The sequence below is a fragment of the Paroedura picta genome, chromosome 7, assembly GCF_049243985.1.
Source record: "Paroedura picta isolate Pp20150507F chromosome 7, Ppicta_v3.0, whole genome shotgun sequence".
NCBI classification, from domain to species: Eukaryota; Metazoa; Chordata; class Lepidosauria; order Squamata; family Gekkonidae; genus Paroedura; species Paroedura picta.
In genome coordinates this window covers 55,877,759-55,900,579 of record NC_135375.1, presented here as the reverse complement: position 1 = coordinate 55,900,579, position 22,821 = coordinate 55,877,759, and the positions used below count along the sequence as shown (strand labels likewise).

The 22,821-nt window shown below is 39.9% G+C and overlaps 2 long non-coding RNA genes across 2 annotated transcripts; both read right to left on the bottom strand.

The window, feature by feature from the left end:
* Positions 1-5,297: 5,297 nt before the first annotated feature.
* LOC143840944 (uncharacterized) lies at positions 5,298-16,489 on the bottom strand. Its single transcript, XR_013232484.1, has 2 exons — positions 10,146-16,489; positions 5,298-8,390 (listed from the first exon to the last, which is right to left on the bottom strand). It is a non-coding gene; the product is annotated as an uncharacterized LOC143840944 (long non-coding RNA).
* A 6-nt stretch (positions 16,490-16,495) lies between these two features.
* On the bottom strand, positions 16,496-22,230 carry LOC143840946 (uncharacterized). The gene is made up of 3 exons (XR_013232485.1): positions 22,168-22,230; positions 20,541-20,655; positions 16,496-19,606 (listed from the first exon to the last, which is right to left on the bottom strand). It is a non-coding gene; the product is annotated as an uncharacterized LOC143840946 (long non-coding RNA).
* Positions 22,231-22,821: the final 591 nt, after the last annotated feature.

Sequence of the window (22,821 nt, the reverse complement as noted above, 5' to 3'; positions counted from 1 at the left end):
CCCAAATATTTTCATCTCCATTATAGCCTATGGGGACCATTATGATCAATGGTCCCTATAGGCTATAGTGGAAAATTGATCTGGGGGTTTCTGGGGCACTGGAGGGCAGTGAGACACAGGCATCAAATTTGCAACATAACTGTTGGTTTCTCTCCTCAAAAAAAACCTCATCAAACCCATCAACAACAATTAATTGGGCCTCCCATCTGTCCCTTGTTTCCACCGCCACCCCAACTCCCACCTCCTAGTGACATTCTATGCCTACAGTTACTATCTTTTAAACTACTGTATCAACCACTGGTTGCTGATAACTGCTTAAATTATCATTTTAATGTTTTTGAAAATGGTTTTAGTGTTATCGATCATGCATATATTTTATTGTTTATTATAATTTTATTGTTTTTATTGATGCACATTGGTGTTCACCAGCCTGAGACAGAAAATTTGAGAGGGGTAGTATACAAATTGATCAAATAAATAAATTTATATGTTTGAAAAAGATTGGACCAGAGGATTGGACCAATCCTTTGGAACTCCAAAGAAGGTGCCCCCATTGTTTCAATTGGGGAGAAGGCATTTAAACTTGAAAGGAGATGTGGTCCCTTTGAAATTCAATTGTTTTTTGCAAGCTGCAGCACTGGCATGAGTGAACTCTGAAATCATTTAAAGAGCTCATAGTCCCTTTAAATGCCTTCTCCAAGCTGAGAATTCATTCTGAATTCTAAATGCACTTCAACTGCAGCTATCTGGTGGTTTTGAAAAAGCTCAAATATTTTCAGAGTTTTCTGGGCTTGGCCATTTTTGATAGTTTAAAATTATAAAAAAAAAATCAGCAGAATTAATACCCCCCCCCCCCCAAATACCAATAAGTTATTTTTAGGTGGTTTTCAGTTCAGCTGAGCCAAATACATACCCTGTTTGAAACTCTGTAATCCCCTAACATAATCTCCATACATAAGCAAAACAACAATCACAGTAACATATGTTCTGACATTACTACAGGCAGTATTTGTTCTCCTTGTTTGATCATTCATTTTGACTCATAACTTATGTATTTCCGCACTGCATAGATAATTTTCCTTTTAGAATCTGTCTGTTCCTGGTAGTAGGTGGAGGTGATATACAAATTCTATGGGATATGGAAGATCAAGAAGAAAAGTCGTGCTATATATTATACCCTACACAAGGATATGAAGACTACCATGGCCTGCTTGACTACAGAACATAAGAAGAGCCCTGCTGGATCAGACCAATGGTTTATCTAGTCCAGCATCATGTCTCCCACTGGCCAACCAGTTCCTCTGGGCTTCTGAACTTAAGCAAACAGGGGAGGTATTTAAATCTACTGAGCAAAGTCCTTGCATTTTATCTCAGGAGGCTGAAATCTATCATGCAATGTTAGGCTTTGATGTGATTCATATGCTAACAATATGCCATTTCCTCCAAGTGCTCAATATGCTGGAATAAAAGACAATTTGCTGACATTGTGCTGAACACTTCCTGTCCAGAATACTGATCAACAATTGACATTCAGTTTTCCAAAACCAATCTGCCCTCAATAACCCACAACATAACCTTTCAGATTCCAGTTAAAATAATTTATCATTTTACAGAATAAAATGATGAAACAGACTATAACTGTATTTTCACTCTGCTTCTAAAATGCAGTTCCAGTGCCCCAGGGACTCCTTTCATCTCGTGTAAGTGCTGGCATATGATGTGATTGTTAACATAGCTGGCCACCAGATGAAGTGAATTATCTCAGCTGCCAAGGTTTGTATTTTTATTCCAATTTAAACATCAATTTAACACAGAAACTGAAGGGTATTATGAAAGCCTTAATATGAACCATTTTAGACATGAAAAAGAATTCAACCTTCTTTAAAAAAAAACCCAAACAAACAAATACGTCATTTACTATACCTGGAAAAGGGTTAGAAGATAAACAGTACACAAGGACAGTTCAGTGCATTCCATGTTTCAGTATAAAAATTTAGCTGAGCTATCATAGGCAATTGTTGCAAACATGGCAATTAAGAACTTGTGCAAACTAGATGTATCCAGTTTTTCTGTGGATGGAGTATAAGCTGTGTTTTGCTAGTTACCCAACTCTTAAGTGGCAATCTCAGATCTACAGACTGTGACCAAATGGTTCACCAGGCCATTTAGCCAGGCAGCGGCATTGAGGGCAATATTTCCAAAGATATGTCATATACATCACTGGATTCCTAGCTTTAACTTGTTCATAAAAACAAAGCCTTTAGTCCTTTTGTATTATAAGGTAATATATGCAAAGCACATTTTATCCAGACTGTCCATGGACCGAAGTGACAAACCATCTGGCTCTGAGTCCTTCACGTCCAATTCCTTCTGTCCTTCTGTTGTGCTCAGTTCCATAAACTTCTTTCGTCTGTTTGTCTGTCTACTGTGATGTTAGAATATTTGGGAAGAAAATTAACTGAAGTAATATTTATACAGATTTGAGGCCACCCTCTTTGTTGGTAGAGTGCAAGCCACCAGCACTCACTACAGAAAAACAAGATTTGGAGAGGATCTAATAAATCTGGTCCAAGGATAACCAGCTCTCTGAATGTCAGGACTGCTAACACTGCACACGTGCAAATTTTTCCCTCACTACACAGTATTCACAATGTCTATTCACAACGTCACAATTTCTAGGTGCATGGAGTCATCCACAGGAGTCAGAGATGAAATCCATTGAGAGAACCTAATGCTATATTTGACTCCGATGTAGTAGTAGTCACTGGCAGGAAAACAACTGATAGGTTTTAAAATAAAAATGTTACAAAGTATACCATGTGCATATAGGGTTGCCAGCTCTGGAATGGGAAATAACTGAAGACTTGGGGGGGGGGATGCAGGAGTGTTTGGGATTTCAGTGGGACCTCAGTGGAGTACAATGTTGTAGAGTCTACCCTCCAAAAGCATTCATTTTGTCCTAAGGAAGTGATCTTTTTAATCTGGAGATGAGCTATAATAACAGGGGAGCCCCAGGTCCCCCCGGGAGACTGGTGTCCTTATGTCCATAAATGTTTCCTAAAGTGAATTAAATGTATTGTACAGCTTCTGATTAAACAAGGAGGGCTGAAATCTGTAATACAGAGAGAGGTTTTCAAAATAAAGTATTCAATGATAACTTCTCCATGTGTAGAAACCATACACTGTATTGGTGTCCATCCAGCTCCCCATGAATTACCTGGCTGACATACAGCCTCCACCTTCACCAGCAAGTGTACATAAGAACTGACTTCAGAGACACCTTTTGCCCCTAGAAAAACAGTAGTTAAATCTAGGATTGCCCAACCAACCATTACAAGAATAAAAGAAAAAATATAGCCTATTCCACTTAAACCAGAAAAGGACATCTATGGCAGGCTTTCTCAGCCAGGGTTTCATGAAACTCTTGACAGTCCTGGAAGGGTTTCCTGAATGGGTGGGAGTTAGTTATCTTTTTATCTTTTTTTTAAAAATTGTTAAATATTTATTGGGTGATATGGCAATACATGGCCATGTTGACCTGCCTCCCATTTCCAAAATGGCCAGTGAGGGGACTGGAGGAGGTGGGAAGAGGAGGGTCCCTGGGTGGTCGTGTATACAGCTATGTTTCCCAACGATATTCTACATGATCACACCACTTTTGCAGTTTCTTGAAGCCTGCAGAATGTTTTAGGGGTTTCTCAATGGTAAAAATGTTGAGAAAAACTGATCTATGGCATAGCCCTAGATTGCTGTGAAGCTCAGACTCAGCTGTAAGACATGTGAAGTAATATTGAAGAATAAAATGCTTTTAGCATATCAATAGCATCTTTCCCTCACTACCTTTGACTTTGTTTATTAAATACTATTTTGCATATGAGCCAGTGAATACTGACCACATATACAGCATTGTGCCTGAAATATTAACGGTATGATAAGGCTTTTTATGCTTTGCTCTCCTAAACATTAGGCAAACTAGGGGTGGGTTGTTTGTGTCTAGTAGCATTAAGGGAAACCTATTCACTGTGCATGTCTACTTGTGCTTTTCCGTTTACTTTCTTGAAGAGCTGATTTCATGAACCCCACCCTAAAAACTCACCAGTTCAAAATCAAGGGTCAGATATCCAAAATCAAAATATCTGCAGTCACATTTCCTTGTCCAATTCAAAAATAAAGGCTTGTGGGCAGCTACTGACCTTTCAAAGTCTTACAAAATTAGAAACCAGAGACATTAACCATCAAAACAAGATATTACTCTTTTAGTCCTACTTTACTGAATTACTCTAAAACATTAACTTCAAAACATATGCTGTCACCAATACAGTGATTAAAACATAATTGCTAATCTTCTGATAATCTCAAATATGGGAAATCACCTAAAGAAATAATAAGAGTGCCTTAATTCGATCCAAACAATATTACCCAGAGAAAGCAGACAGGTCCAGAATACTAATAGACATGAAGGATCCTCATACCCTATGATTCTGACCATTCTGTTTTAAGCCCATTTATAACTCTTCCAATGCTGACATTGTTAAAACAGAGACCACTGAAGAACAAATGGCACTGAGAATGATTGATTGGAATTCAAAGCACTGTACGGAATGATTTGTTTGACATGCCCAGTAGGAAACTCTTATTTGTTGAACTTGTTGTTCATTTATGTATTCATGAGGGGAAGAAATAATAAAATCATCATCTCTACATAGTGCCTGGATGATCACATTGAAGTGAAAGCTTAAAAGTGCTGTGAGGTCTTAGCTTGCTATGGAACAATTCTACATTGCCATCCAACTTGCACGTAATCTAAAACAATGCAGAGAGCTTTATAATAAAACTAAATATGCAGTATAATAGATATTGGTGTGACATTTTCTTTTTCTTAAAGGATTTGATAATGGTCATGTGCACATGGACGCATTTACCTCTAAATTTATAATCTGGCTTTGTACCAGTTTGTCATGGTTTCCATCACCCCCAGAGAAGGAAAATAAAAATTGTGATGGTTCTGATATATGTATCCCGTCTTACAGAGTCACAATTTCTGAAATCTTTAGTGAAAATAAGTTACTATTGAAGAAGTTTAAATCTGGAGTATAGATGTTCCATAAACTTTAAATACTGCAATGATTTGGGGAAATGTTTTTTTCTATTAAAACATGCTACTGAAGTAGAAATCAGGTTTATTCAATCATTTAATACTCTGTCCAAAACCTATTTAATTATCTTAGAAGCACTTAAAATAACAAATGGGAACTAAATATTATTCTTTGTTTGGTTCAAAGCTGTACCAAGTCAAGTCAAGTTCATTTTTTATTTGTAATACAGTACATGCAAATACAAAACTGAATACAAAAAAATTGTTTACTATATCATTAAAACCACAGTAGTTCAGGAAATTCTAATACAATAACCACTCATAAAACAGAGAGGAAAATAATAAGCCTAAAAATAACTGAGAATAAGAGAAAATATTTAAACAGATTAAGAAAAAACTGCTTACCCATGAGGAGGGAAAGCCCTGGCCCCAAGGAAGCTCACTTGACCTCAACCAGGCCTGGAGCTTTCTCCATCCTGGCCCCCACCTGGTGGAACAAGCTCCCAGAGGAGATCAAGGCCCTGATGGAACTTGAACAGTTCTGCCTGGCCTGCAAAAGAAAGCTCCTCTGCCAGGCATTTGGTTGAGGTCGACCTGAACCAGCCACATCCCACTGGCCCCCAAGCCTCCCTCCCATGAAATCCACCACCAATTCATCCAACCCATGGGGTGTCAGTATGCTGTTCTTACCATGGTTCTACTGTTCTATTATATTGTTCTATTTCTAATCACTGTATTATTATTGTTTACAACTAGTGAATTATCTGCATTACTCCCTGTTTTATGTAAACAGCCCTGAACCTCAAGGGAGGGCAGTATATAATACATAAAAATAAATAATAAAAAATTTATTTGCATAGGAGTCTTTTGACAAATCATAGCGAAAAGCAAAGAAAGATCAAGCATCATGAATTTGGTTCAGAAAATACTATTTTCCATCTTCTTCCTAGGTACTGATCACAGGATGGGGAGCCCAAATTACAGCAGGCCACTTTTCTAAACCACTGTATGATGAAGATCACAGGGTGTCTTTTCAGCAGATGGTTGGCATCTGGGTTGTAGCTGTCTGTTGGCTGGCTGGAGGTGGTGGAGGAAAGCAGTGAGTCCCTCTTTGTTTACCTTCTAGTGCCCCCTAGAGCCATTCTCCTATACAAGTCCTCAGAGATGTCTCACATAGCCTGTCTCTAAGTGATCCACAGACATCAACAGGAACTGCAGTTGTGAGCAGTAGGCCTCAGGCTTAAGAAGAGCAGTCAACTGACAGACTGTACTAGCCAAGGGGTGTCGGTGGCCATGTTCATCACTTTTGAAGGGGTGCACATGAGACAGGAGAACTTTCCCCTTCAGCCTAACTGCCTGGAGATGGAGGATCCTCATATCTCACCTGGGGGCTGTCATCCCTAAATCTCAGTGAGGTGCAATGCTACAGATTCTTTCCTCCAAAGCAGTCATTTTTGCCTGGGGAGTTGATCTTTAAAGTCTGGAGATGAGCAGTAATTCCAGGAGATTTCCAGGCCCCACATAGTAGGTATAATGCCTTCCCATAGTGTCCCCTGGCATATTCCAGGTCAAGAAAACATTGCAGATAGGAGGTAAGGTTGCCAGATAGGTATAGATTCTAGAAGTCCACATTTCCTAGATACGCTTGAACCTGACTTGGGTCAGGACTGTTGCGCACAGAGAGACCTCTTCTTAGGGTTGCCAGCTTCCAAGTGAGGCACTAAACCCACACCAAACCATAAACGAGCGCCCATTGTATTATAGCTCACAACGGGCTTTACTACTAGTACATAAAATATGAAAGAGAGGAGCATGTACTCCTAAAGTCTTGGGGAATGGATAGTATAAAAAGGTACTAAACAGATGGACAAATACCCTGAGCTACGAAGCTCAGTGATTGATATTGGGTCAGTTGCTCCTTCATAGTCTAAACATAGTCACAGTGTTGTTGTGAGGACTGAAATGATGGGAAAACATGCACAGCACCCTGAGATTCTTGGAAGAAGTGTAGAATAAAAATGGATCTAATATTATTTACATGGACATTCACATATTACACCCAAACAAATCTGAGTTGCAACCAGTCATGGCTTTTGGACAAGATTCCCTGACCTGATATGTACATCTTTTAAAAATGTAGTGCTTTAAATGGACTGGTATAGTTATTCCTTTTTTATGACAACCCTACATTCGATAGGTTCAAGTTCTCTGCACAAGCTGCACAAACGGCACTCAGGCATCGTACTGAGATAAAGGCTTCCTGATGCAAAGTGAACATATCTGTGTTCCCTTGCCATGGGGCAAATGAGGGCCTGCATCATGCCAGGCCTGGGACTGCCTCAGACTGATGCTGACATTGTCCGGAATTGGAAATTAGTCCTGTAACCAGACAAGTGCTGCACTGGCCCAGATTCCTGGTGATCAGGATGTGATAAAAGGGAGGTGATTGTATGCAGCCTTGAGACTCCTTCAGGTAGGGGAAAGGAGAATATAAAAAACGTTTTCTTCATCTGCGTATAAAAGCCCAGAACTGCAAAAAAAAAAAAAAACTTTTTTTCCACTGCTAATCTGATGGTTTATGGTGAAACAATCCCTTCTCACAATTTCCTATATAGTTTCATAATTAAATTAGCAAGAAAGTCCATTGCAACCAGGAATACAATGGGCGCTAGGACCCAGGGGACACTGGGAGGTGCAGATCCCTCTCTGTGTCTCTTTCTCTCCCTCTTGCTGCATGTCTCTCGGTGTGCCTCGCAGCAGGAGGCATAGCAGGTAATCAGGGCTGGTTTGGAGGAGGGAAGCAGGGCTGGTGTGCAGTTTGGGACAGCTCTCTCGGTCTGTCTCTCTCTCTCCCTCCGTCGCAGCAGCTCTCTCTGTGTGTCTCTCTCTGTGGCAGCAAGAGCCATAGCAGGTACTTAGGGTTCATTCTTAGGAGGGAAGCAGGGCTGGTCAGCAGCTTGGGGCAGCTCTCTCTGTGTCTTTCTCTGCCTCCTTTGCAGCAGGAGCGATAGGAGGGAATGAGCGTTGCTGACTGCACCCTGATTGACCCTATTCCAACTTGGACATCCGGGCATGTTCCACCCCCAAGGCTGTTTCACAAATATATAGAGGAACCATGGATAAGGATGAGTAATGCAAAGAAAATTACATAAATTGTGTTGACTGAATGTCTTGATTTTCCCCTGAATTTTCAACCCACAAAAGTCCATGTTAAATGCAAATTACATGACCGCTTCTTTTTCCAGTCCAGCCCATTCTGCCTGAGAAATCCTACTAGGAGGTACAATGGAAGCATCTGTGAAATAAAGGATAGCAGGAGTTTGGGTAAGAAAAGAGCTTTCTTTAAATGTCTGCACATTCTTTGATGGATGGATAATGTATCCAGCTTCAGGGGAGGGTGGTATACAAATATAATTAATTAATAAACATTTCAAAATGAAATTGCTTTTTTACACTGTTTGGGTACATAATTCCAAAAATATATTTGAAAAATGTGTAGTTGAAAGAAGAAAGATAAAATGAGGAGCAGAAAGAGTTTTAGTTGTTTTTACTAAATGACAGGGGTTTTGTGTTCAGCCCCTTTATACAAAATGCTAACTAGGCACCTGCTTCTGAATTATTGAGAGTGTAGAGAAATTGGAGACTGTATTTATTCTTTGCTGAACCAAAGATATTCCATGGATATTTAGAAGTATTTTTCCTTCCTGAATTCTGCCCTGGTGTTGAAAACAATCTTCCAGGCTAACCCTGGTGAAGGTTTGATCTAATTTAAGTAATTAATTCCAGAGGGGTAGCCATGTTAGTCTGTCATAGCAGACACAGTTTCAAGCTGACACTTGAAAAACTAATAACTCTGTTGAAGCTTAAACTTCACAGCCTTAGCCTATTTAAGAAATGAAGTATGTTTTTGGTCAGCAGGAATAGCTATCTATATCAATACAGATGGGGGGAACTGTGAACATAAGGTTGACAGACTAACGTCTGCAGGAGGTCTCCTTTGTGATCTTTCTAGACAAAACTCAAAAGCATATCTGATCAACATAGTGTCTGTTTTATAGGCACATTGAGTGATAACACAGATATGTTAAGCTAACAATAGTTGTTGAGTAGAAATGCATTGTTTGTGTTTAAATCCTGGTTCATGTATACATTGTTAACATGTAGTCCAGGAATAATATATTCAGCATTTATCTATGCCACAGGGGGGGTTGGAATTGTTTAGAAAAGAGATTAGTTGCAATAGCCATTAAAATGCATTCTGTCATGGAGCTATGATCACTCACAAGTAATTAATACGATATATTTAATTAAAGCAATCAAAAGAAAATTATTTCCTATACAATTGTACATTATTTTCAGTTAACTTTGTTGTTGTTGTTTACAAGCTAATATGAGATGGCAAAATTGCTTAGATTGACAACATACCTTGAAGTGGCTGGGGGGGTGGGAGGGTTGTATATAATGCAGAAGTTAATCATTTCTGTTTTATAATGCACTGGAAGAAGAAGAAGAAGAAGAAGAAGAAGAAGAAGAAGAAGAAGAAGAAGAAGAAGAAGAAGAAGAAGAAGAAGAAGAAGAAGAAGAAATCATTTTTTTTAATATGCTGCTTTTCTCTACTCAAAGTGGCTTACAATCGCCTTCTCTTTTCTCTTCCCGCAACAGACACCCTGTGATGTGGGTGAGGCTGAGAGAGCCCTGATATTACTGCTTGGGTAGAACAGTTTTATCAGCCTAAGGTCACCCATCTGGTTGCATGTGGGGGAGTGTGTGGAATCAAACCCACCTCACCAGATTAGAAGTCTGCTAACCACTACACCAAGATTGCAGAATTGTTGGCAGAGTAGACCTCTCCATCCTCTTCTGCTTTTATCAGGCCACCAATCATTTGTCCTAAAATTTGTCTCTGATTGGCAAAGCTTTGCAAGAAAAATGAACTGCTGAGGGGGGGAGGGGTTTGCCCTAAGGGGAAGGGAATCATGTTAAATTGTCTGTATTTCTTTCTTCCACATCTGTAAGCCATTAACTAAAGGAGAAAAGAGAAGAATTTTACCTGATTTCTCCTTTGACTCATTTTGAATGTGAGGTTCTCCAACCCGCAGTGAAGAATTTCCAAACTAGTGGCAGAATGCTTGGGGAAAGAGAAGGTAGGAACAGTTCCCCTCTGCCAACCTCATCTGTGAACTCTTCTAGTAGATCCATCCCATTCTGTCCAGATACTGTAAAGTGTCAGAGTCTCTTAAAACGTTTGTTCTAACCATACCTTTTGACAACCAAGATGTTTTCAAGAAGGGATGTAACTGTTCCCTAGAAGTCAAGTTAAATAAAAGGAAATTATTTCATTTCTGAATCTTCAGCAGATTTTTAGCACAGTTGCTTAATTTAATTATTCAACATGTGTATATTTCATTTTATCTCCTTAGACTTGATAACTAACAATATTCAAGACCACCAGGTGAATAACACACCAACACTCAAGTGTGTGAGTGAGGGAGTAAACAATCTTTTACTTTTTATATATACAAAAACCTGCATTCAGAGCAACAAGCAATTAATGTGCTGTCCTAACCACAGGTACACCATTTGAAATCCAGAGGCTTAGAAGGGTATAATTCAGCTTAGGATAGGATTATAAATACCAAATCATATTTAGTGCATTGCAAAGTGGATTTTAAAAAGATCAGCACATCGTCATGAATATATTAATTCTGAATTCTAAACTTAGAATGTATGGCTACCAAAACTGCATTACATGAACTTTTGGGAAAAACTGCCGGAAGGTAAGTGTTAGAATGCAAAGAAATAGGAGTGAATGGTCAGCAGGCTGTTTATGCTTCCTGATGCAAACTGCTGTCCCAGCAGTTACCCAAACAAACCATTGTTATGAAGAAAAGCTTTAGATTTCACAACACTGCCAGCGGCATGTATGTTTTGTGGATTCTAATAGGAAAATGTGCATACTGAATACTCCCTACAGCAAAAGCAACTCAGTTTCCTGCCACTGGTGGCCCAAGGCATTTTGTAGTCTCATGAAATGTGCCTAGTGCCCATCTTGCACATCCTGTGGGAATTAAAACAAAGAAGTCATAACCTATTTTATGCCTACTGACCTGGGACAATATAAGCTTAGATAAGCTATTGTGTGTTTTAATAGTATATAAGAATTTAAGAAGATTTCTAAATCTGTTCTTCCTGCACAACTTCCTTTGCAGAACAGTTTTTAAGAGCTGATTGCTTCAAATTAAGTTTTTTTTCAAAAACAGTAACTTACAACAGTAGGTGGTTAGTAAAATGCTCAGCAGCATGGCCATTATGTGTCTACAACAGAAAAATTACCTGTAGTAAAGCTCACCACACTGATTTAAGCTCTACTGTCAACAGTGGCTTCTTTTCAGCCCCAAGGACCAATACACTCTTACAGGGAACAAATTCAGGTCTTATAGATAGATAAAGTTCCATGAACTGATTATTCACTAGCAATTCACAAAGAGGAAAGACATTCTATAGTTCCCATTTTTTTAAAAGCACAATTTATCTTGAAATGTCTGTTCTTCCATATAACAAACCATTGTAGACCCACATACAAACCAGTAAAATGAAAAATTTAATATGTATTGTTGGAAACTCTGAGAAATGTTGCATGTAAAAATGTCCAGTATAGCTGAATAGCAAGGCATAGTAAGATATGTGAGTTCTAGACCAAATCAAGCCTGAAACCTCCCTAGAAGCTAAAATGACTAAACTGAGGCTATCATACTTTGGTCACATTATGAGATGACAAGAGTCACTGGAAAAGAAAATAATGTTCAGAAAAGTCCAAGACAGCAGAGAGAACCAACTTGAGGTGGATTGACTCAATAAAGAAATCCATGGCCCTCAGTTTGTGAGACCCGAGCAAGGCTATTAGGGATAGGATGTTTGGAAGGGCATTAATTCATAGTATTGCCATGAGTGGGAAGTGACTTGATGGGTGTTTAACAAATCCATAATAAAATATGCTGGGTTGTGCAACATATTAACTTAGATCTGACAACTCCACAACAAACTTTGTTCATAAAATGTGACCTTACCACCTCTTCCTCCTGCTGCAACTCCCTGTGTGCTGCCACAGAGATCACCTGAGGTTTAGATGGAAATGGTGAAGGATGTCATATGGGGAAAATCACAGCAGAAATTAGCCTCACACAAGCAAAAGGAAAGTGTTTTTTATCCCAGTAAATTTATATATTACAACGTTGCCATCAAGTTTGAACTGAATACCCAAACCACAATGCAATAACAATAATACTAAAATGAAGAACATGAAGAACTCTATAATGCTATATCAAAATTATTAAAATACATTTTTGGAGTCTTATTAACATGAATATCATAAGCTTTTCGACAGATCATGAATTGTATTACTAATCACCATGAATCCTATCATAGATCATTTTGCCTCAGATACCAAAAATGAAAGCTGAATGGAAGCCGTATTTGACTGTATAGAAATATTCTTACAATGAAAGAATGTGCACATTGTTTTATCCAGCACTCCAAAATCTTATCTTTCTCAGCTGTCCAAACTTTACCATATTTTACATACAATTAAGCTTAGTGGCAACAGCCTAAATCACACACTTAATAGTTTCCCCCTACAAGTGCTTGTTACCATGGAAACAAATTCTTCACAAGCACCAATCAAATGAGCTGACTGAAAACAAAAGATTAATGCACACCTAATTATACTTCAGCCAAATTAGAAAAAAAGGAACTGGTAGAAAATATAAGAGAGAGAAGCAAGAGAAAAATGTAACAAGACAACAGATTACAAATAAATTACAAAATTAATTGTAGATAGTACAATTTCATAAGGATAAGTAGAAAACAGAGCCTAACATTAAAGAAAGAAAAGGAAATATCTTTTTAATGTCTTTTGGGCAAGAGAAATTTAAAAATCAAATTGACTAAAATTATCACTGTCCTACAAATGTCTGGGCACTCCCCTCACTTTGGAACAGAAAATCACAAGAAAACAGGAAACAAATGGCACAATTCTTGATAGAAATTATACCTTTCCAAGCCCATTGACCTCAATGAGTTTAAAAAAGTATAACATACCTTTACCCTTTCCCTGGAATTGGCTTCCTGGAAATGATGAGAGAGGGAGGGGGTGGATAGACGGAAGGACAGACAGGCAGACAGATATTCGCCCACTATGGGAAAGCAAGATTTTCTCACTACTGAGATCAGGAAGAACAGCACTGAGTGACAGTCCTTTGTATCAATAACCCCTAGGAGTAATTATTAACTTTTTAAAGACCTGTAAAAGACCTTTAAAAATGGAGAATTGAACAGACATTTGATGTGATAAACATGCTGCTGCTTGCAGGGGGGAAACATGTATTTACATAAATATATAGCAAAATATGATAACAGTATGTATTTTTATGGGGAAATAGTGCATTTGTATGAAAGAGTATCATATGAAAATAGCATGCACAGATTATGCTTAACTAGTTACATGGAAATGAAATTTCCCATAAAGCTCTCCCCATGTTGTTCCTAGGGGTACCCATCTTCTAGGTGCAGAAATTCAAGGGATATTCAGGAGTAAATCAAGGAAATTCTGCTTTCATGCATGCATTTTAGACAGGATCCAACCAAATGACATTCCATCAATAATCATAACTGTTGTTAGTAATTCCAACTAGCATACTCGCATATAAGCCGACCCGAATATGAGCCAAGGGACCTAATTTCACCACAAAATGCTGGGAAACCTTATTGACTCACATATAAGCCAACCAAGGATCGCTGCCTTGTCGTGGCAAAGGGGCTTCCGTAGCTCAGTGAAACTATGAACTATGCCGTGCAGGACTACCCAAGATGGACAGGTCAGAGCTCTGACAAAAGGTGATCCACTGGAGAAGGAAATGGCAAACCAGTATTTTGCCATGAAAACTCTATGGACAGGTTCAAAAGGCAAAACGATATGACGCCGGAAGATGAGCCCCTCAGGTTGGAAGGTGTCCAATATGCTACTGAGGATGAGCAGACAGTTAGTACGAGTAGCACCAGAATGAATGAAGCGACTGGGCCAAAGCCGAAAGGACGCTCAGTTGTGGAGGGAACTGGTGGCGAAAAGACAGTCTGATGCTGTAAAGACTTTTATTCCATAGGAACCTGGAATATCAAATCCATGAATCAAGGCAAGCTGGACGTGGTTAAACAAGAGATGACAAGACTGGACATCGACATTTTAGGAATTAGTGAATGAATATAATTCCCTAATATTCCCTAATGAATATACAGTAGAGGTGACAAATAGATTTAAGGAATTAGATCTGATAGACAGAGTGCATGAAGAACTATGGACGGAGGTTCGCAACATTGTACAAGAGGTAGCAACTAAAATTATCTCAAAGAAAAAGAAAAGCAAGAAAGCAAAAGGCTGTCTGAGGAAGCTTTTACAAATATCTGAGGAGAGAAGGGAAGTGAAAAGCAAGGGAGAAAGAAAAAGATACACCCAACTGAATTCTGAATTCCAGAGAATAGCTAGAAGAGGTAAGAATGCCTTCTTAAATGAACAGTGCAAACAAATAGAAGAAAACAATAGAATACGGAGGAACAGAGATCACTTCAAAAAAAAATTGGAGATATGAAGAGAACATTTCATGCAAAGACGGGTATGATAAAGGGCCAAAAGGGTTGGGACCTAACAGAAGCAGAAGAGATTAAACAAAGGTGGCAAAATTATACAGAAGAACTATACAAGGACAAGCTTAATGTATCTGATAGCCACGAGGGGGTAGTCACTGACCTGGAGCCAGACATCCTGGAATGTGAAGTCAAATGGGCCTTAGGAAGTCTGAGCAACAATAAAGCTAGTGGAGGTGACAGCATTCCAGTTGAACTATTCAAAATCTTAAAAGACGATGCAGTAAAAGTGCTACACTCAATATGCCAGCAAATTTGGAAAACTCAACAGTGGACACAGGATTGGAAAAGGTCAGTTTACATTCCAATCCCAAAGAAGGGCAATGCCAAAGAATGTTCAAACTACCGCACCATTGCACTCATTTCTCATGCTAGCAAAGTTATGCTCAAAATCCTACAAGCTAGGCTCGAGCAATATGTGGACCAAGAACTTCCAGAAGTACAGGCAGGATTTTGAAGAGGCAGAGGAACTAGAGATCAAATTGCCAACATACGCTGGATCATGGAGAAAGCTAGGGAGTTTCAGAAGAACATCTACTTCTGCTTCATTGCGTATGCTAAAGCCTTTGATTACGTGGAGCACAACAAACTGCGGCAAGTTCTTAAAGAGATGGGAATACCAGAGCATCTTATTTGTCTCTTGAGAAACCTATATGCAGGTCAAGAAGTAACAGTGAGAACCAGGCATGGAATCACTGATTAGTTCAAAACTGAGAAAGGAGTTCGGCAAGGCTGTATACTGTCTCCTTGACTATTTTACTTGTATGCGAAGCATGTCATGAGAAAGGCGGGGTTACATGAGTCACAAATTGGGATAAAGATTGTAAGGAGAAATATCAACAACCTAAGATATGGAGATGATACCACTCTAATGGCAGAAAGTGAAGAGGAACTGAAGAGCCTGTTGATGCGGGTGAAGGAGGAGAGTGCAAAAGTTGGCTTGAAACTCAACATCAAGAAAATGAAGATCATGGCATCCGGCCCTCTCAATTCCTGGCAAACAGATGGGGAAGAAATAGAGGTAGTGACAGATTTTATTTTCCTGGGATCCAAGATCACTGCAGATGGGGACTGCAGCAAAGAAATTAAAAGACGCTTCCTCCTGGGGAGGAAAGCTATGGCAAATCGAGACAGCATCCTAAAAAGTGGAGACATCACCCTGCCAACAAAAGTGCGTCTAGTCAAGGCTATGGTCTTCCCAGTTGTAATGTATGGCTGTGAAAGCTGGACCATAAGGAAGGCTGAGTGTCAAAGAATTGAGGCTTTTCAACTTTGGTGCTGGAGAAGACTCTTGCGAGTCCCTTGGACTGCAAGGCGAACAAACCAGTCAGTCCTAGAGGAGATCAGCCCGGACTGCTCCTTAGAAGGCCAGATCCTGAAGATGAAACTCAAATACTTCTGACATCTCATGAGAAGGAAGGACTCACTGGAGAAGAGCCTAATGCTGCGAGCGATTGAGGGCAAAAGAAGAAGGGGACGACAGAGAATGAGGTGGATGGATGGAGTCACTGAAGCAGCTGGTGCAAACTTAAATGGACTTCGAGGAATGGTAGAGGACAGGAAGGCCTGGAGGATCATTGTCCATGGGGTCACGGCTCGGACATGACTTCGCACCTAATAACAACAACAATAAGCTGAGGCTGGTGTTTGGATAGTGGCTTTTCCCCTTCCCTTCCCTCTCCTTCCCTTCCCTTCCGGGCAGGATCTTTTTTTCCCCTTTTCTTCCCACCCTCCTCCTCCCTCTTTCCCCTCCTCCTCCCTCTTTCCCTTTGACCTCTCTTGCCTTTTTATATCCAATCCTTCTTCTTATCCGATTCCCTTCTTCTTAGCTGGGTGTTCTGTTCCATCCACTTTCAATTTCTTCCTCTAGGGGCATTTCCTCCTCCTGCTCTCTGTTTTCCTTCTGAGACAGAGGCTTCAGAGCTTCCTGCTTCTTCAGTTAAGTTTCTCCCACCCCACCCTCCTGTTTTGTCTGGCGGCTTTTTTTTTATACCCACATGTAAGCCGAGGGGGAATTTTTCAGCTTTAAAAAAAGGGCTGAAAAGCTCAGCTTGTATACGGTATGTAGAAATCAAACTATTCTCCTAAAAGTCATTCTGATCAGTCATTCTGAATTACAAGTCATCTCCTTTTTTGTCACTTTTCTCATACTTTCCACATACATATAAGTCTGTGCAGGATAACCCAGTGGTCATTCATAAGGTTGTAAACTCTTTTCACAAAGCTGTTAGATGGTGGGTTCTTATGGTATTGGTGGAGATCATAATAGATCAGATGGCATTATTTTCATGGGCAATTAAGACCTTGTGAGGCAGCACATCAAGCATGACTGACAGTCCTTTGAAGTTTTCCCACACAATTTTTTTCTTGTTCAATGAATGTTCATCGTAGTAATGTATCTTTCCAAGATCAGTGAAAAGATCAAAGAACTCTTAAGTTTTAGTTACTCAGCAAATGTCTTTCTCTTTCCCACACCAGACAGCAATTGAATCATATCCAGTAAATGCATATATGGAATAATCTAACAAGATAGTTGAATATATTTTGGGCTACAGTAGAGAACATAATCTGCAAATGCACCATCTATGTTGTATGATTATGACCAGGTAGATTGCCATATACAGATCTGGGTTCAGGCTGTTGCATTTTAATGTACTTTAATGTCAGCATACTTTTCATAAAGAAACAGCCTCATGACATTGTTATCCAGAAGACATTTTGGGGTCCAACTAGACATGACAGAAAGATCCACATGTATTTCTAATTTTTAAAACTACAATGGAGCATGTGGATGCAGGGACGGGAGTAACCTACCTTGTTTTTCCCCAACTCAGCTCTTTTCCAGTATTGGATATAGGATGAGGAAAACATGCTAAAAGTGCCAGAGTATGCTGGTGTAAGGTAACAACAGCGAGGAAACGTTGTAAAGAAAAAATAAGGAAAGAGTAACCACAAATACAGATCTGAACTACCTGGAAGAAAGGATGGATAAAAAATGAAGTAGGAATTTAGAATTTGTGTAGATAATGGGTTAGATTATAAATTTATTGGTGGAAGGAGTCAATGACTGAGGATCTTTCTTTTTCTTCTTTTTCTTAGACAGTATCTTGAATTCCCAAGAAAGTTGTTTTGAGGGGTCATGACACTATCGGGGACCTCCAGGCTCCCTGGATTCTGAGGGAAGCCAGGGATATAACCTCTGTGTTCATGAGCTTGGTCTAGAGGTCAATGGACTCTCATCTGGAGAACTGGGTTTGATCTCCCACTCCTCCACATGCAACCAACTGGGTGACCTTGAACCAGTCATAGTTCTAGAGCTCTCTCAGCCTCATTTACCTCACAGGTTGTCTTTTGGGAGGTATGGTAGGTGATTGTAAGCCACTTTGAAACTCCTTTGGGTCATAAAAAGTATGGTACAAAACCCCAGCTCCTCCTCTTCTTCCTTTTCTTCTTTTATTATTTATTTACAAAAATTGCATTCTCCTTTTCTGCTCTTACAAAGCCACTAAGATAGCTAACAATTTAACACATGATAAAGCCACATGTCAAAGCCATTAAAATCACCTGCTGCAAGATAGCAACAGAAGAGGCCAAACAAATCTCCATGCAGAGAGAGTACCAGAGCTTTGGTCTCATAACTGGGAAGGCCCTCTCCAAAGTTGGCATCTAACTAATCTCAGAAGATGGGAGGGCTCGACTAGAATGATATGGTCCCTCCATCGATTAAATAATTCTCAAGGACAGCCCCACATAGAACACATGGACCACAGTTGGACAGATCTTTTCTGCCCAGGAAAGACCACAGCTGGTTAAAATGTCAAAGCTAGTAAAGGGCATTCCCAGTTGGTTTTCGAGAAGCAGAGCTGTATCTAAGAGCATACCCAGACTACCAGACTATGGACCTATTCCTTCAAGGACTATTTGAGCACTAACAATATTGTTCAGATATGGATTTTCAAAGGGTCAATTTTTTCATTCATTTCCACACTAAAATTTGTTTCTTCAGATGCATTCCCAAACTGTCCCTTCACTTGTTCACCAACCAAAGAATCCCCAGAAAATTGCTTTTCATCTCTTCAAATGAGATCTAACAGGGTCTAATTTGGGGCTGCCCAATTTGGAAATGCATGCAATCAGGTTTCTTTTCCCCCACTCACCATTTCTTTGGGCACACCCCTTTCCTCCTTGCAATCCTCCCTTCCCCCCTCCCTTCCTCACCCGTCCCTCTTCTGAAAAATCTAACCTTTTTTTAAAAAAAGGAGTGAATAAATTTTGAATTAAAAAAAATAGTTTTAAAAGTTTTGCATAGCACTATTATCCTTACCATTGTTCTCCCTAATATTCGGGAAAGGCCCCTTTGGGAAGAGCACTGTCCTGGATGATGTCCGGACTGTGCTTCTGCCCACATGGGCCAATCCGGCCATGCCCAACAAAGCTGGGTATGACCAGATTGGGCCAGCCCCTGGAGCGCCTACCTCCAGAAGTTGGTCACTGCCTGGCTGCCAAGGACACCGCTCCTCCACTGCCCTGCTTTGGCTGCCATGCCCATTAGTGGCCGCGGCAGCCCACCCACATCCAGAGATGTCGGCCCACTCTCCACCAGGGCTACAGGCTTGCCCACCCTGCACCTCAATACCCTCACCCCAGCCACCAGCACACCACGTGCCTCCAGTGCCTCCGGTGTTATGTGCCTGCTGCCTCCGCCCACGTAGCCCCAGCCGCCAGCAATGACTTGAGGTAGGGTTGAAGCCCGCTCCTCCATCAGGGCCCTCCACTAGCGTTCGTTGCATTCCTGGATTCAACAGGCTATTTTCCCTGTAATGATATAATGTTATAACGTTAAAACCCAGGTTACATTCACGACACTTTGGGGGAGAAGAATGGGAGGCAAGCAAGGGTGCAGAATGGTGGGATTAAGGGATCCAATGAAAACAAAAGTGCACACAAGAACCATTTTGCAAAAAAACTTCACCTTTTTTGAAAAGGGGAAGAGAGCAAAGCATGATGGGAGGCTGCCTTCATCGGGCTCAGTAAGGAAAGCATGTAACGAATTTCAGACTGTGCAATAAGGAGAGAAAAGCCCAAATGCAGAAAGACTAGAATCAACTTGCAGCATTTTTAGGAAATCAAAAATGAGCCTAAAAGAAGGTATGTCTCCTAATGCGGAAATGGTCCAGTTGAGTGCAACCCCATCATGAATGAGTGACACCTTAAATCTTTGCCAACCAGGATATACAGACCCTTTGTCCCTGCCTAGCAGTGGACACAGCCTTAAAGAAACATAATACTTTATACAAACTATATTGAATCAGAAAGGTCTTCCAAAATCAATAAAATGTTACTATGATTGACAAGAAATAGAAAATATGTGCATGGAATTTCCACATTGAAAGATTACACTGTTTGAAGAAAACATGGGCTAACTGTTCTGACTGAATAAACTGCTTAAATTCACAAACCTGCTGAATATTTTTTTCTACTCTCTTCACTAGCTGATGGTATCTCAAAGAAAACATTTATAATTTGGTAGTCCTAAATCTTAAAAATGGCACAGATGTGGTTGTCTAAATATTACTTATTGCTAGTGATATACATTTTATTACATGTATGAAACGAAATAAAACATAATGGATCTTATCCAGTAGCCTCTGTCTATTATAGGTGCAAGTCATTGGGGCCTTGATAGACAATGAGCTGAATCCAATATTCCTGTCAATGGAAAGAGTTCATAGAAGAGATTATTAATTACTTCTTCTTCCTGTAACTGTCTGCTGAACATAATCCTGAAGAACTGGCACTGGTGGTTGGTACTTCTCCAGAGGTGCATGTCCAATGCATATCATGAAGCTGTGATACTCACATGTCTGAAGAAAGGTAAAATGATGTTTATATGAATAAATATGTCACATGAGCTGGAAGACTCCATGAGAAAGGGGAAAATGGTACTTTCTTGCATTTCCAAAGCTCACTCCAAGTCTTCTAGAATCCCATGCTCAATAAAAAGAAGAGTTGTTTTTTATATATGCTGCTTTTCTCTACCAGGAGTCTCAAAGCAGCTTACAATCACCTTTCCTTTCTTCTCCCTATACCCTGGGAGGTAGCTGAGACTGAGAGAGCCCTGATATGACTGCTTGGTCAGAACAGCTCTATCACTGTTGTGACAAGCCCAAGGTCACCCAGCTGGCTGCATGTGGAGGAGCAGGGAATCAAACCCAGTTTGCCACATTAGAAGTCAGTGCTCCGAACCACTACACCACTCTAAAACCCAAGGAAAGGAAGATTCCTGCTAAGTACTTTTTCTTACTTTAGACTCCCACTTTACCTGCCACACAGTTCTGGAATATTTACTAACCCACATAAGTAATTTAGGGAGCTGCTGAAGGAAGGAGGCACCAATAAAAATGGACTTTGCTTACCAGGAAGTCCTGCTGTAAATGCCTTGCTCCAATGAGATAAAGTCATGTACTTCATTATACCCCAGCCTTTTTACCCAGTCGGGATCTGAAATGGTTTATATCATTCTCCTCTCCTCTAATTTACCCTTCAACAACCCTGTGAAGTAGGGTAAGCTGAGAGTGTGCAACTGGCCCAAGGTCATCCATGACAGCATCCATGACAGAATGAGGGTTCAAATATGGGTCTCACAGATCTTAATCTGATGTCTAATCTGATGCTCTAATCACCATACTACAGTTTCCCCCTTCACTTCATTCCATTCCCAGCAACAAATGGTGAAAGTCAAACAATGTTTATGCATAATTTATTTTATACAGTTAAGTTCTCTACCTTTCATTTTCTCATGATCAGCCTTATGTCTTTCTGTTCAACCCACAATTGGGAAAGCAAACATGTCACTTCAAACTCATCTTCTCCCCTTCGCCCCACCCCAAAGCACTACATTGTCACACAGAAACAGGCTTGGTTCTATTAATGACCACCAATGCAGAAACCAACATGTGAATAACAATGACATTTCAAGATTGGTTTTAAACTCACAGAAAATAGATTTTAAATGTGTGGTTGTATCCTACTTACTCATTATGATGATTAGTGGATCTTTAAACATTAAGCTCAAAAGTTGTCAAAGATAACTTAAGCATACTTTTAAAACTAGCATAATTGAAAAGGGACATGGCAATCAATGTGCTTTCTGTTAGAAGCATTTCACGGAACTGAAGCCTAATCAGCATTTGTATTTTACTGCAATGTGACCGTATTGTTTGCAATTCTTGTTTATTCATGCTGAACTTCTTACCTTGAGCAGCTTATTTACATTACAGCCAGAAAATAGCTGTATTGATCCAATATTAGCTAAAATAAACTCCATCTTAGATAAACAGCATTTGTACTAGCAATAATAAATTAAACAAATCCACCTTAAAATGTGTCCATGGACATTTCTGCTCTTTTGTTGTTGTTGGAGCTCCTTCTTCTGACTACAGGACTACAACTGTTGCTACCTTGTAAACTGTCCTCTCAGAGAATCTCCTCCCCCTTCTCCCACACGAGCCCTCCCACCAGTAGACTTCTTGCCAGCATGTTTATTTTCCTTCTTCTTACAAAGAGAGAAAACTTGCCATTTAATCAACTGAGACATGGGGGGGGGGCTTGTTTAAGAAGCAGGCTTCACTTTAAAATCTTAATTGATATTTGCCAGCTTGCAGAAAGAAAAAAACTTTTTTGGCGCATTGCTGCATTCATTCCAAGCAGCTCATCGTGAATAAATCTCTCCCAGAAACAAGGAGATGGCATGGAAATGAATATTCGGCAAACACCTTATTAGCAAATTCCTCATATGCAGTTTTGTCAAACCAGTGCTTACCAAACTGCACATGAGACTCCCAGCTTACATAAGGCTATTATTTGCTACCTTATTATATCCATCATTCCTGACCATAAAAAGTCCTTTTTCTACATCCCTCCCCCCAAAAGTATTGAAATAGTACCACACAAATCTGTGGGACTGTTCAGTAATAGATGTTTTTCCCTCACTAAATCAATTCAGAGGCTAATTGGGGTGGAAGGTGACT